The following is a 12,292-nucleotide window of genomic DNA, read 5'->3' as shown; positions in this document are numbered from 1 at the left end:
TTGCCCTTCTTATACTTGATATTCAAGTGGAACTGTTGCAGGTATGTAGACCACTTTTGATGGCGATCATTCTGCAATTTCCCTTGGGTCTGTATGAACTGCAGGGGTCGGTGGTCTGTGTGGATGACCGTTTCCTTCCCCAAAATGTAATGCTTCCATTGTTGGCAGGCCTGTACAATGGAATACATCTCTTTATCATAAGTGGGGTACTTCCGGACTGTGTCTGAAAGTGTTTCACTGTGATATGCCACTAGATGTCCATGTTGAGTAAGGACTGCCCCAATAGCATAGTCAGAGGCATCTGTCTCAACCTCAAATGGTTGTTGTAAATCTGGTAACGCGAGCACTGGTGCCGTGCAGAGGCGATCCTTCAACTCCATGAATGCCTTCTGTTGAGATTTAGACCAAATGAATTTTGCTTTCGCCCCTCCCTTGGTGACTTGACTCAAGGGCCAAGTAATATGAGAAAACTCCAACACAAACCTGCGGTAGAAGTTGGCAAGACCTAGAAAGCTACGGAGCTCTGTTAGAGTGGTTGGAGATGGCCAATCCCGAATGGCTTGGATCTTGGCTGGATCGACATGCACCCCCTGTTCATCAATGATGTATCCCAGATACTGAACCTGGGTCATGCCAAAAGTGCATTTCTCTGAATTGGCACATAGCTTGTGTTGCCGGAGTGTTTGGAGAACCTGTCGGAAGTGGTGGAGGTGCTCTTCCCAACTCTGGCTGAAGATCAGAATGTCATCCAAGTATACTACTACAAAGGAGTTGGTGAATGGCCGCAAGATGTCATCCATTAGCCTCATGAAGGTTGCAGGAGCATTCGTCAATCCAAAAGGCATAACCAACCATTCGAAAAGGCCCTCCATGGATTTGAAAGCAGTCTTCCACACATCAGAGGGTTCAATTGGTACCTGGTGATATCCTGACTTCAGATCAATCTTGCTGAAATATTTCGCCCCCTTTAGTTGGTCCAGGAGGTCATCAATCCGTGGGATCGGGTACCTATTACGGACAGTGATCTTGTTCAGCGCCCGATAGTCAATACAAAGTCTCCACGTCCCATCCTTCTTCTGTACCAACACGATCGGGCTCCCACAAGGCGATGAACTCGGACGGATGTGACCTTTCTGCAGGAGATCTTGAATCTGCCTCTTGATTTCATTGTTCTCCAGAACGGAGCACCGATAAATTAGTCCATTGGGTAGCGGCGCACCTGAGGTTAGATCGATGGAGTGCTTAACTTGACAGTGCAGAGGAACCCCTACAGGGGAGGTGAAGATGTCCTCGTACTCCTCCACAACCTTGTCCATCTATAGTTGTCATGCAGAGGGGCCCCGTCTCGAGGCCGCGGCCACCGTGCTCTTCTTTCCTTGAGGGCGTATCATCAGGAAAACAAATTTCCTGGTTTTGGAAATGATCTCACTGCATTGTTTTGCAGTAATCAAAGAGATGGCGGTAGGTGGTGCTACCTCTGGTACCCTGTACAACTTATTTCCCAATGTAATAATAATAGCACGGGGCCTTGATTCATACACAGAATGTTGCTTCCACAAGTATGGCTGTCCTAATAATACATCACAAACTTCAAGGGGGGCAATGTCACATAATACCTCATCCGTGAAGGGATTGATATTGTATGGAAGGCGACACTGTTGGCTCACGCGAAGATCTCGTCCTTGGTGAAGCCACCCAATGGTGTATGGTTGTGGATGTGCTATGGTCGGTAAGCCCAACCGCTTCATGACCTCTGCCGAAATGAGGTTCTTTTGACTCCCGATATCAACAATGAACTGTATCGGGGAGCCCTTTACCCACATCTGGGAGTGGAAGAGACGCTCCTCCTCCTCTAGATCGTCAGGTTCATTTTTATGGATCTTGGCGGTAGCAACAGTGGCGTTGGGATCCGCATCGATGATCTGCTTCCCTTTGTCATTCCCCTTATCGGGTTCTGACTCAGAGTCGGAACATGCATCTGATTCTGAAACCTTTAGCTCAGCCACCAGTGACTGCTTGGCCCGACACTCACTTGTGTTGTGAGTGGAGCTCTTATGGAACTCACACCATTTTCTAGTGTCCTTTTTCGACTTCACGGTGCTGTTCTTTGCTTGCAGCTTCGGCGGGTTGTCTTGGGCTGTACCGCCTTGGCTTTGTCTTTTGTTTTGTGGTTTAGGGGCACCTTTCCCCTGCTTTGGATTCGTAGATCCAAAGTCTCGCTTCTTTTGTTTAAACTTCTGCTCGACCTTGACGCATATCGGTATGCTGCGCCGAGTGAGGAGATGTTCAGGAATTGTATTTCTTCCTGGATGTACTTGTGCAGGCAGCCACGGTATTTGAGTATCAAATGTTGCTCCAAATCCTTGATACCCAACTTTGTGCGAAGGGTATGGAAAAGATTGGTGAACTCTGGCACGTCTTGGTCCCTTCCCTGCCGTAGCGTGGTCCACTTTATGTATTCATCCTCATAGCTTCCAACAGGGTAGTACTACTACTTGATGGCATCTCGGAATGAATTCCGGGTGGGTGCGGCTGAAAACAGTGAGCCAGTACTTTCATCCTTCTGCTCGCAGTAGGTTTCCCACCAGTCCTTGATGTGGGGGGCTGCTTTGAGAAGAGCGAAAACAATCTTTTCCCGACTCAAAAATTCATGAACAGAAAAATAACCCTCTAGCAGATTTAACCATTTATCTACGACATCTGCGTCTATCTGACCCTTGAATATGGGGATTTCAAAATTAACTTGTACCTTAAAGGGCGTGGCGTTTCCAGAGTAGCTGCTGGATGCCGATGCGTCGCTTCTAGGTAGCTGCTGAAGGATCTGGGCAAAGCTGTCCATCATCGCGTTCCGTTGCCGCTCGAGGGCTTCTTCGAGCAAGATTTTGATGGGATCTCCTGCCCCCTCGTCTTTCTTCTCATCTGCCATGGGAGGCCGTCGGGATTTGCGAGGCTGGTCTTGCAAAGGTTCGACCAGTTCAAGCCCTAACTCCTTATATCCCGACCTTGTTGGGGACATGCAAAGAAAAACAGAGAAAAAGCAGACCGCTCTGATACCACTGATCCGGATTTAAACAGGAATGCAACAAATTACAGAGATAACCATATACATAAAGATGCAACAAAAATAATACTTCATTTCATTAATGGAAAATACTGAAATATGCTTACAACCAGAACTGGAAATAAACCAGCTAGGGCGATGGTAGCTTATCTCTGAGAAGAGATGTGGTGGCTACATGCCCGTAAACTCTGTTACAATGAGGCTCGAAGGCCTATTTATTGTTGAGAAACAATGGAAACCCCTTAACATTCCAAAACCTAACCCTAGAAGATGAAACGCCAAACTGTGGGCCCCGTTTGGGTAAATTGGTACATCAACTTCCCGGGGTCGTAACTTTGTCATACGATCTCTGTTTGACGCGTACAATAGCTCGTTAGAAATATCTATCCGAGCACTACCACTTTGGGAAGGGAAACATCAGTCCATGGACCCATGTTGCCCCTAGATTTCCAAAAAAACGTCATTTAGGGCCTCAAAACGGCTCCAGAAGTTCATGACCCGAAAAACTGCTAAAAATAGTAAGTTGTGCTACAATTAAGGAAACTGAAAATGCTGAGAGAAACAATGGTGGGGGTCTAGGTGGACTTAGCAGGTGGCCACAAATATCCACCTGGATCAGGCTACACGAAAGAGTGCATAGCCCATTCCTCCATTTTTCCCATCCATCCACTGGATTCTCGTTCTCATCCGTCCACCTCCCTACCTCTCTCCACCATCTAGAAAACAACTGAACCAGATTTTGCCTCCTTCCTGAATTGCTTCAGGAGCAACCTGAAATGATACAAGAGGGATATACACTTGAAAAATGGGCCAATAAGGTCATGAATTCCCTTTGGAAATGTAGGGATGCATCCACTAAAATCCCTTCATCTCTCATCCACCCCATTCAGCCACATTCATCTTCAAAATTCCACTTATTCCATAAATAAAAAACATAGGAAAAGGAATCTTCCTTCACCTTTTCCACCACCTTGACCACCCTCTAATGATTCTAATATTGTCCCTAGACCCACTATGATTTTTCCTATTTTCTAAATACAAAATGGGGACTTGAGGGGGAACTAAGTGACTTCTACAAGAAGGAGACTAGTCCTGTAGGAGATTACACAGTGCCAGTAAGACCTTGAACCGATTTTTTTTTATAGCTCCAGAGTAGAATATCTAGCCACCCTAAGGCGTCATGAGGCCTTTCCTAAAGTTGATAAAGGCCACGCCATCCCTGAAGGGAAAATATAAGGTCATATATCCACTCCAGCAGTAGCGGATAAAACACTAGAAAGAGGCTTTCATGGAAAGAAAATTTTAGGGGCGAATGTTCGCCCTTTGGCAAAATTAAGGGGTTTTAAATTTTTAGTGGGCGAATATTTGTATCATAGTACATTTTTACAAATCACCTCAAATAGCCCACCTTATTTTAAGGGAGAGGGTAAAAAAGGTAAATTTAGCCCTTGAAATTAGGAGTTACAACCTTCCATTAGCCCATTTTCAAGAATAGATTTTATTTAAGTGAATCCATTCGCCCATTTTCAAGAATAGGTTTTATTTAAGTGAATCCTATGGGCCTAATACCATATTTATAAAAGAGATATGGTAAATTAATAAAAATATAAATAAATGAGAGGTATGGTAAATAAATAAAACATTTTTTATATTTACTCGATAAGTCACCTTATATACATGCAAGGGTGTAAACAAATAAAAATATAAGTAAAGTGGAGGTATGGTAAATAAATAAAAATATAAATAAACTAGACGTATGGTAAATAAATAAAACCTCTTTTTATATTTAGTCCATAACCCTCATTCTATTTATGAAGGCTCAAGAAAGAGGTTTTATTTAAGTGAATCCTATGGGCCAAATACCATATTTGTAAAAGAGGTATGGTAAATTAATAAAAATATAAATAAACGAGAGGTATGGTAAAAAAATAAAACATTTTTTTATATTTACTCCATAAGTCACCTTATATTTACGAACACTCAAAAAATGTGTTATATTTAGGTGAAACCTATGGACAAAATACTATGGGACAAATATCATGGACTAGATTGTTATTAATACCATGCAAAAAAACATTATTAACCCTAATATTAGTATTAATAAAAATAAAAATAAAAATAAAAATGGCACATTGTATTGACCCATGGTATTCACCTGGAATGTAGCCTATTTAAATGGGGGAATTAAACAAGCATAGATCCATCTTTACTCTGGATCTACTAACCCCCGAGAGGTATCAAATATCTTGATATGAAAACTAGCATAGAGTGAAAAAATATTTGATCCTCTTGGGGGTGGATCAAGAGTAAAAATGGATGTTGTAATTTAATGTATGTTAAACATTTTGGCTTTGTTAAAATAAAAATCAACTATTAATTTTATTAATTTTTATAAATTACTAATAGTAACTTTTAAGCTCCGGGTTTATAATAACGGATGGTATTGACCCATGGTAATACCAAGATCTTACAAGATTTTATAATTGAGTAAAATATTCACCATGCCTGGTGAGAGATTCGCCAAAAAAATCTATATACATATTATATTATTGATAAAACCGCCTTCCATTTTTCCTATATACCATGGAGATTCGCCCATTTATTATATATATAAATTTAGTGGGGGTTCTTAAAATTTTCCCTAGAAGACATATTTCATCATTTGACTACATCAGTATGTTGTGAAAGCCCGTGCATAAATAAACCAAGAAATATTGTGCCTCCATGGTTAGTTAATCAATCATAATATTAGCAACAACCTGCATGCATCTCCATCTGATATTTAATTTATTGTAACTTATTTAAAAACATCAAGACTTCATTCGCATTGGACTTTGAGCTAACAATAATCATTCAACTAGTTTTCCCACAAGAATTTCTAGGGTAAAGAATATTGTGTCAATGTTATTATGTATTGGTTTATTTTACTCTCTTATTTTTATTAAGATATCATTCCTCCATCCAATATATATGGTGAGATCAACATAAACTGTGAAGAAAACTTAAATAAAAAACTAAAACTAAAAATAAAAAATTGTAAATGTATCCTTTAGATGGTAAATGATAAGCTCATAAACATAGTGAAATTGTAGTTCCAAGGTTGGGAAAAAACCATTTCATGCATCTATATTGATGTCGCGTAGTCTAACGAGGTGCAAATTTGCGCCAAAAGCAATAGAAATTCTAGTAGGATTTTGGTAAAAACAAGCTTCAAGATTTAGGGTTCCCTAGGGGTTTTTGATGGTGTTGAACCCATTTCCACCATCAAAAACAAAAATCGATCAATCCTACCGTCATGTTTTGTAGGAAAAAAATGATCGTATTCCAATAGGTTTTGGTTCTCCAGGCAAATTTGTTGCCTTCATAGAAAAAGCCTATTGATGGTGGAATCTGTAGAAAAGTCATGATCATTTGATTATGCTTTCTAGTAGAGAGTTGTCATGGACTTGAAAAAATTACATAACCATTGAAAGAGAAGCATTGGAAATTGTGTTTGTTAGACACTCAATATTTAGGACCTACTGCTACATAATTGTATGCTTGACTTAGGAGCATCTCATAACTTAATGAAATTATTTGTGATGGAGAAGTTGGGATTGCAGGTAAAAAAACCATACAAAGATATATACTCCTTTGATTCCAAAGGAGTAAAGTTCCTGGGAATGATCAAAGATTTAGTGGTCAATTTAGCCCAGATCCCAATGAAAATAGTAGTTATGGACATTGTAATTGTTGACATCCCTGCAAGATTTGATATGCTTTTGTCCAGGTCATGGAGATCAAAAATTGGGGGGGGTCCATCAAATTGGATCTAACATATACCATTCCCTTCTTTTGTGGAGAAGAGCGTTGATTGTACATGGAATCTAGATTTGTGAAGACAGTTACAAATGCAGACTACTCAAATAATGACCCTGTGTATGGTAAGAAGAAGGATTTTTCTTGTTTGTTATTAGAAGAAGATGGTCAAATCATGGGAGATACCCAGGTGGAATGTACAACTCAATTGAGTAAACAATCATTGGAGCATGACAAGGTATGTAAATTGTAATGTGATGGTGCTTATCCCGAGGAAGGAAATGGGGTGGGTGTGTTATTGGTGTATCCCGAAGGTAGCTTGATTTCTCTCTCTTTTAAGTTGGAGTTTGATGTCACTAATAATGTGGCTAAATATGAATCTTTATTGTTGGGGTTGTAAGTTGCTAAAAACCTTAACATTGGGTGTTTGTCTGTGTTTTTGGATTCAAAACTAGTGGTGAAGAAAATAAAAAATAAATGCCAAACCAAACACTCAAGATTGATGTCGTAGAGGAACGAAGTATGGGACTTGGTGGAAAACATTTTCTTATCCTTTAATATTTAGTTATTTCCCATAGAACGAAATCGGATGGCCTACTCTTTGGAAATTACTGCTAGTAATTTCAAACCTCCCCAAAACCCCTTGCTCATATATGAAATTGAGGTCATGTATAGGTATTCATTAATAGACAATTTGAGGCACTAACATGTGTTTGAAGATGAAGAACAGGTCAATCACTTCATAGAGGTTGTCGGGGAATTATCAAACTCAGTGATTGATTAGGAGGGTGAGGAGTCGATAAATGAACAACAAGAAAATTGGGAATGGTCTGTTGTTGATCAAAAAATATTGCAGCTAAAGGGAAATATCATCCCTAGGGGTTTGGTTACATTGGAAAGGCTTCAACTCAAATGATGTGGCTTCTAAGCCAGCTTAACAAGACCTTGAGGAGGAGGTGGAGGATTTTAACATTGGCACCAAATAAGATCCTGAAATCATCAAATTGGCTAAAGGAGTTCCTAGGGAATACAAACAAAGGTACCTAGACCTTTTCAAGGAGTACATGGATGTGTTTGCATGGTCATATGATGATTTAATGACTTTTGATCCTGGTGTCATACAACAAAAAAAATCCTCTAAAAACCAGGGTGAAGCCATATAAACATAAGCTTAGGAATATTAATCCTCTATTGCTCCCATCAATTAAAAAGGAGGTGAAGAAACTATTACAGGCTAAGATAATTGTGCCTTTAAGGTACTTCGACTAGGTATCAAATTTGGTTCCGGTTAGGAAGAAGAATGGAGAAATAAGGTTGTGTGTATATTTCAGGAATTTGAATAAGGCCTCACTAAAAGATAACTATCCTCTACCCAAGATGGATTATATTCCACAAAAAGTGGTAGGGTCAGCCTGGATCTCCATGAAAAATGGTTTCTCTAAATACAACCCAATCGTTATACACCCTAAAGATAAGAAGAAAACAAATTTTACTACATCGCGAGGAATGTTTATGTATGCCAGAATTCCTTTTGATCTCATAAATTCTGGAGCTACTTCCTAGAGAGCGATGGATATAACATTTGTTGGAGAGTAGGATAAATTTGTAGTAATCTACTTGGATGGCATAATTCTTTTCACCGAGTCAAATGAAAGCACCTCAAGCACTTGCATCTCACCTTTGAAAAGTGCAGAAGGTATGGTCTATCGTCATGCTCGAAGAATTCTCAATTATCTTTAAATGAAGGGAAGCTATTGGGTCACATTGTAGCAAAGGAAGGAGAAAATATTGATCCCAAAATGGTGGATGATATTAATATTATAGCTAGGATATTTGGTGCTAAGATGGGATGTTAGGAAAGAGGACAAAGGAAAACATGGGAAGGTTGATCCCTTGTGGGTTGGACCTTTCAATATATTTGAAGCCAAAGGAAACAACATCTTCTTGTTGGAAAATTTGGATGGTGAGGTGCTTGAACTGCTTGTGAATGGGTAGGTTCTCAAGCTCTATTTTCAACATTAAAGAGGTCCATTTTCACTCACTATATTTACCAGTGAGCCATTGTAGATACTAATAATGTTTTAAGTTCTTATTTCTTCTATTTTTGTTTTCTATGTACTTGAGAAAAATGACTCCATTTCCAATGGATAGAAGGCACTAATTTGCAAGATCTCAACATATTTCCAACAAGGCATTTTCCCCAATTGGAGACAATGTTGTCACTTTTCATACCATTTTATATTTATGCCAAATGGTCCTATCTTTCATCCCTGGTGCAGAGAAGTACCAATGCATTCTTAGTTGACTAAAGGAAGAGACGAAGTTCGAAAACCAAAGGGAAATGAGAAGGAAGGCCGAAATTTAATTAGGAGTTGAAATTAGATGGTAGGGTCAAAATTTAGAGGCTGTTATCAAAAGGATGGACCGAAATATGGGGGTTGATCATATCAGAACCCAATATTGGAGGGACTGATAGGTAGCATATCGGGACTTTAGGATATTGGGGGTCAGAGCATAAGCGACCTCAACAGTTTATTTAGAAGGCGGACCCAAAACTGAATATTGAAGCAAGAAATCAAAAGGAGAGGAAGAGATCATATCAAAGCCTTATCATTTTGGAACCCAATATCAGAAGGAGGAGACCTTGGAGCAGAGTGGTATCAGAATATCGGAGTTTTGTAACTCCTTAAAAATTGAATTTCCTTAGAGGCGTCGAAGTAGCGAGGAGTAGGGGAAATACAAAGGAAAATCATCTCAATACCAAGGAACCCAAAGACCTTTTCTCTATCCTCCTAAGTACACATGTCAGCAACCAATTGGCTCTGAGAAGCTGATGAGGCATATGACATCAGTGAGACGTGGTTGTACGGTGGACTTGTGGCAATCAGTTTCGGTACTATTTAGGGCCAGATGGGGAAAATTTAGGTGGCAAGTGTCACCACTTAGGTGACGCCACATGTAAATGATGATGTCACCTTAAAGGTCATAATATTATAGGTTGGAAATATCATAACAACTGTATAAAATAAAAATCAAAAAATTCCGCTGAGGGGGTTTCTGATGAGGATTAACACCTAGTTGTGGGAGACTTAAAGGGAACTAGGGGAGGAAGAGAAATTACAAAAGAAAATAGGCCCCTGACAGGAGCCTGAAAGCCTTAGCACCTATAAGACAAGTCGTTGGTCATGGAAATTGTTTCTAGGGTGGAGTTACGATAAGGAGGCCAATAGAAAAGGGGCTAAGGGCATCAGGATGATATGATTTCATAACTTCTATTTTAATAAAATTACGATGGATGAAGGCTCTAATGCTGCAACACCTAAGCACTACATTGGTGGTCACAAGCAAAGGCCCCATGGAGGAAAAACAAAAAGGGGGCTAGGTGGAATTCAGGAGCTAAAATCCAATCGGGACTTCGTAATTCATAATGTTCTTTTAAATAAAGTTATGATGCGCGAGGGCTCTGAAATCTCGAATTTTGTATTGTATGAAAGCCTACGGTCACATGAAGTAGTTCTATGGAGAATAAGAAATAAGGAGCTAAATGAAGAGGAGCTAGGGGCATCAGGAGGTTGTGATTTCGTAATTTTATTTTAAAAGGAGTTATGATATATTAAGGCTTGATATTGTAACACAGAGGGTATTGAAGGTGGAAGGGGTGGTAGGTAATTAAATGCGTGCAGAAGGTTGGTGTCATTGGATTAATGGCCGCTGCATAGATCGTTGGGCCAAGGCAAGAAGGACCACAATTTGCAGGGAGAAGCTTGGTCCTATCTCATGCTGGGAAGTAAGCCATCCCTTATATCATGTGTGCATTACAGGGGATCAAATGAAGAGCAATGCCATCAATTTAGAGAAGCCATGTTGATGTAAAATTGATCTTTGTGCAGTGTGATTGAGAATTAATTCTCAGTATGGAGGTCACTCAAATACCCATTCCCAGAGTTTAATGATGCATAAATGTGATCAATTCGTAAATGCCCCACAACTCTAGATTACCAGCCTCCCACAACTCCATATCATTAGCCTGCCACGAGTCTAGATAAGGGATCATGATTCCACCCCAAGAAATTAGAGGCATCAACGATGGGGATATTTTTCGATGTAAATCAAGACACATCATGTTTTTTTTATGTCTTGTAGCAATTTCATTTCAAAGAGGAATGAAAATATGTTAGGACAACTAGACCAATCGCATGCTCAAACAACTAGAGCATTCAACATATTTTGTAACTGTTTGTTTGAATTCTCTCCCTATAAAAATGGAAGAAGAACTTAATGAGAGAGTTTGATTTTCCTTGTTCCAACAAGTTGTTATTGTCTTGCAAATCCCACAAGTCTGGGTTGTGACATGTATTTAATTAAGGAAGATTAATGAAGAAGTTATGGTGATTCCAATAATTTGGGATATGTAGCATGTGTTCTTCCTCTGTATTCCACTTCATGTATGTTGTCTTCTTCAGAAATGGTGTAATTGTAGCTGTTGGATTCACTATTTAACTCACATATTTACTTAGGTTATGTGATAGTGGATTGAACCTATGAAATTATAGATTTATCTATGTTATGTCTTAGCATATGATACCTATGAAATTGCAGAACTTCCCATGTTACTAAAGAGTTGATATTACCCGTGAGAGATAGAGTTGAAAGCCTTAAAATGTGCTCCATAATTTTGGCACCTCACTCCCTTTATGTTTTCATGGTTCTGTAAGGATTTGTTGCCTAGGACTCAGTATTTACCCAACCCTGTACACCAGTTCTCTCTATTCTATTTCTCATTTCCATATTCACTGTAATGAAAAATTAAGTTCCATTCTCTATGTGTCGATCACCATACCTAAGTGTTTATTCTTGGGATTGATAAATTATTTGCATGTATATTGAAGATGCCTCTGAGAAAGGTAATTGAACCAAATTCTAAATCATTTCACATCCATCTCTTGAGCTTCCTTGATTTAAATTCAAGAGAGACTAAGATGTCATAGGCACTGAAATCTCCTCAACCTAGGGTTTGTCTCGGGGAGCTACAACAGTTGCCACAATATTCTTGTTGATACCAAAGCCAAAATTTGATTTCCAATGATCTTTTGAATTCCGAACAAGATTACTCTTTCAAGAGACTATTTTCTACTCTTTTACTAAATCAAGTTATCATGTAGGTGTTGTCACATGTATTCTTCACAATCTAAGGTGTAGATACTTATTTCGTCAATATGAGTACAAGCTTCACAACGCTCTGCACATGGAGACTAACAAATGTTTTGATTGCTACCATTCTTTGTCATCCAAGATCCCAAGAAATTATGCTCATTTTGGTATTTGACACAATCATTTTAAAATGTTTCTTGAATTATCTTTGAATGAACTTATAGAATGGCCCTTAAACTAGGGATTCTCAATTACCACAAAATGACTTTGTAAATAGCTCTA

This window comes from Pinus tabuliformis, chromosome 3_2 (genome assembly GCF_031772625.1).
Source record: "Pinus tabuliformis cultivar Carrire ecotype Pingquan chromosome 3_2, CPIR1, whole genome shotgun sequence".
NCBI classification, from domain to species: Eukaryota; Viridiplantae; Streptophyta; class Pinopsida; order Pinales; family Pinaceae; genus Pinus; species Pinus tabuliformis.
The sequence above is the reverse complement of the archived record's forward strand: the minus strand, read 5'-3'. Positions refer to the sequence as shown.